This window comes from Corvus brachyrhynchos, unplaced genomic scaffold, assembly GCF_000691975.1.
Source record: "Corvus brachyrhynchos isolate BGI_N302 unplaced genomic scaffold, ASM69197v1 scaffold761, whole genome shotgun sequence".
Taxonomy (NCBI): Eukaryota; Metazoa; Chordata; class Aves; order Passeriformes; family Corvidae; genus Corvus; species Corvus brachyrhynchos.
In genome coordinates, this window is record NW_008235993.1 from 58,837 (window position 1) to 62,662 (window position 3,826).

Here is a 3,826-nt window from a genome sequence, read left to right on the forward strand (position 1 = left end):
GTCCTCCTGGAGCTACTCAGGTAACAAATGCCATTTCCCCTCGGCACAGTCACAGCCAGCCTGAACGGGCACAGACGATGAGAATTTCTTCCACCTGAGGTACCTGCGCTCTTACACATCCCTGGAGCGCTCCCACTAGCTCAGCTCACTTGAGGGAGGTTAACCATCCTGGCAGACCTGAGCAGCATGTCCAGGAGACAGGGTGACCCAAACCAGGGCGTCACAGCTTCAGGTTTAACAAGACTTGTGCAGACATCACACAAAACAGTTCATGCAGATATTCAGTGGAGGCTGCAGAATGTGCAGAGAGATTTTAGTCGGGGGGGAGCAGCACTAGAACAACCGGAGATAGATGCTGTTTGCAGACAAACAAACCCAAGTGAGCAAACAGAAAGAGGCAGAAGCTGCTTGTGAAGTTCAGCAAAGAACCATTTCAGACCAAGTTCATCCCAAAACTGAGGTGCAGTTTCAGGGCAGTTACCATGAAGTTTTGCTTTGTGGTCTTGGTTTTTGTATAAAAGACTTCATGTTCTCTCTTCTTACCCTCTAAAGTCCAGGGACTAAGGTGGCCCCCTAAGTGTTGGTGAGCAGGTTTCAAAACCTGGGTTTTGAATTCACTGGACTCAAAAGCGTGCATGCTCTGTACCTGCTGTTGCAGTAAGATTCACTTTGCCTGATGGGATTCTACCTCCTATGCAAATATTTTTAGTTATGTAAAACTTGGGGTCTAGGTGCTCCCATACTGGGTTAAAACCACATCTGTAAGGAGGAAGAAAGTGATGAAGATTCTCTTCCCCATTCTGTAGCCAAGGAACCCAAGAAATACATGCTAAATTCAATGACTTATTACTTGTTTGCCAGGAATTTCTCACTTCTATCAGCAATGTAAGTCCAAATACAGACTCCAGGTAAATTGGTCAGAAAAATGTACATTTATTTCTTCAGCTTCTACTCTTCATGGTGCTGTGGTTAGACTAAGTAACCTACAACACCGGCAGGAACAGCCTTTGCCACAAGTACAGTATAGAAGTAAACAGCAAAGGATGGGTTCAGGACCAGCAGTTAGTTCCCAGAAGATCAGGAACAGCTTGGGTGCTGCATGCCCACCATGTCTGCATCACCTTAAGGGACATTGCTATCGCAGGTGTTGGAGGAAAAACTGTCTGAGCATCTGAGATGGAAAGGTGAAGGCAGTGACACAGCTGTGTGCCAATCAAAGAGAGTTAAAAATTGTTTTTCCTACACTGCAAGGAGATCTTACATGCTAGCAGTAGGGCATACAGGAGAGTTTCAGCTGAAAGGCACACACACAAAAAAGTGGTAGATTTTACAATCAAGTAAAAGCCCTGGAGCAGAGAACAGGTGGTAGGGAGCTTCTAGTTTGAGCACTTACCCAAGAGATATCCTAGGTCCAGCAGGCTAGTGTGAGAAACCAGAAAGTCCACAACAATGTGACCAAATGTATATTTGCATGAGATAAAAGCTATCAATGACCCGGTCCTTCCTGAACAGCCTTATTCAGAGGAGCAGTGTGCTTTTGGGAACATAGCCATGCCATGCTGTAGGCAATTTCACATGCTCAGGAATAAGCAATTGCCTTTCAAGTTGATCAAAACCCAGACACCAAGCATTTGTTGTATTCCATTAATTGATGTTCCTATTCTTTTTTTTCTCTCTGCACCACATTAATTTATACACTGGCATCCCAACAGCTCCCTAGAGGCAGGCAGCTTCAGTCCAGCTTGTGATGTTTCTTTAGCAATGGGCTTCTCCTCTCAATTTTATTTGCATCTGACTGCCTCCTTGTCAAACTTCTGTGCACATTTATTATTGTTTGCAGTTTGCTATTTCATTCAATTTCAAGGTTTTGTGCCCTAGGGATGATCTTGTTGCAAATTGTTTGTGTAATGAGACTCTCAATTGTATTAAATGCCAGAATCTGCATTTGAAACATCATTAGCCACACGGCACAGTCACACAGAGACTCATGAGCTGGTGGATCTTACAGAAGGGAATAGCACAGGGAAGAAGGATGCCCCAGCCACACTCAGGAATATCCAGGCTAAAATGCTCTCCTGTGTTGGAGGCATCCTGCTTCTCTAAAAATGTGAGATACGTAAGCAAATAACTGTACATGCCTGGCAGGATCCACATTTCTGTTCTACACTGACACTAATTCTTGTCACTAGCACTTCAAGACCATCACAAAGCACAGTCCTGAATAAGGTTCCTATATGATTTCTTCCAATATGGGTGTTTTCTGACTTCTGCTTCTTATGTAGAAAAAGTTTAAGAAATAAATTATGCTCCTTCTTGTTCACATGCTTTAAATTTAATTCATAGTATATATTTTTATTCCCTGTACTTTGTTTCCACACCTACAGCACTTTGCCAGGAAGTGTTCTGGAAGAGACAGTGCAGATGTCTTTAACCCACCACATAGAGCCAAAACTGCCTGGGAATTGTTGGGATAACTGACCCAATACTGGATCAGTCAAAGCTTGAACTGGTCATAGCACTCTGACACCATCTAACCTTTCAACAGAACATCAGAAAAAGGCTCAGTTTGTGTAGCAAAGTGAGCATCTCTGTCAGTTTCAGAGTCTATTGTGTTATAAAAATGAAATTATTTCACACACTCTCAGGGCTGAGGCACTGAGTTTTTCTCAACAGCACAAACGGCACTGTGACCCAGCACAGATCCCTCAAGGTGTTGATGGCGTTGAAAATGCTTTAAGAGACAGCGCCTCTATAGCTCCTGCTGAGTGCACTGACCAAACTCCCACCAAATGACCCTTGCTTTTAACTCCAAGCACCACAAGGTATTACTTCCCATTAAATCCTCTTTGTATAATACAGTGGAAAGGAAAAAAATAACAAGCCATCAAATGGCATTTGTGGAAGAACCATTGGCAGGCCTGTGTAGAAACCAGATTAGAGACATTCCTCAAATCCAAGAAACACATGCACTTGCTTAGGTTTTTGTCTGCTGTGCCTTGTGCTCCTCAAACAAAGAGGGACATTCAGCTATTGGCATCTCATTGAGATCAGCTGTGAGTCAGCACAGTGGTTTGTCTCAATAATTCTCCTGATAAATCCTCAAGTGACAAAAGCAATTGTGAAAAAACATAAATCCTGTTTTTCAGTAAAAAACTTCCATCTTTTACTTCTAGACCTGCCTGTAGATTTCAATCCCTAGACAAAACTCAGGTAAGTTTTCAATTGATTTATCAACATATCACTGAAAATAGGGCTTAGAAGTACTTGTAGTTGAGAAAGCAGAGCCACACAGAGCTGTTATTCAATCACTATTGAGGAGTAAGGTCACACACTTTCAATTCTCAGAAACTGCTTTTCTTTATATTAAACACATAGAGACATGTCTAATGGTTTTGCATCTCTCTTCTATGATAAATATCTTCCTAATAGTACTTCTCCTGCCTCCAGAGGTGTTTGTAGCCTGTTTCAATTCAAACCAATGATTAAACTCCCCATGGCACAGGAGCTGAGCTCCAACACAGCATTTTAGCAGGTGAGTTTTTAAAATAATTGAAAATGAAAGGAGAGTGCTTGCTTTGCTTCCCTAGGAAAGGACAGCTAAGGAAGTTGATTTAAAGGAGGCTTTTCTCAGTGGCAGCAGAGAGACTGAATTCAAATGGTGTCTGTCATTGAGGGTATACAGTATGTTTGTGTTGGTTTATTTTTCCTAACTAGAAATCTTTCAGTAAAAGGCTACTAAGATTAGAGAGGAAGAAAAAGGAATACAGATTTTTTTTTTTTTTTTTTTTTTTTTTTTTTTTTTTTTTTTTTATAACAACTTTTTTTA

The 3,826-nt window shown here is 41.6% G+C and overlaps 1 long non-coding RNA gene across 1 annotated transcript in view; it reads left to right on the forward strand.

Annotated features, from left to right (window-relative positions):
* Positions 1-3,127: 3,127 nt before the first annotated feature.
* Positions 3,128-3,826, forward strand: part of LOC108445864 — a 3,419-nt gene continuing 2,720 nt past the window's right edge. Inside the window, exons 1-2 of the long non-coding RNA XR_001860895.1 lie at positions 3,128-3,210; positions 3,450-3,532. This is a non-coding gene — a long non-coding RNA (uncharacterized LOC108445864). The remainder of the gene's footprint in view (positions 3,211-3,449; positions 3,533-3,826) is intronic.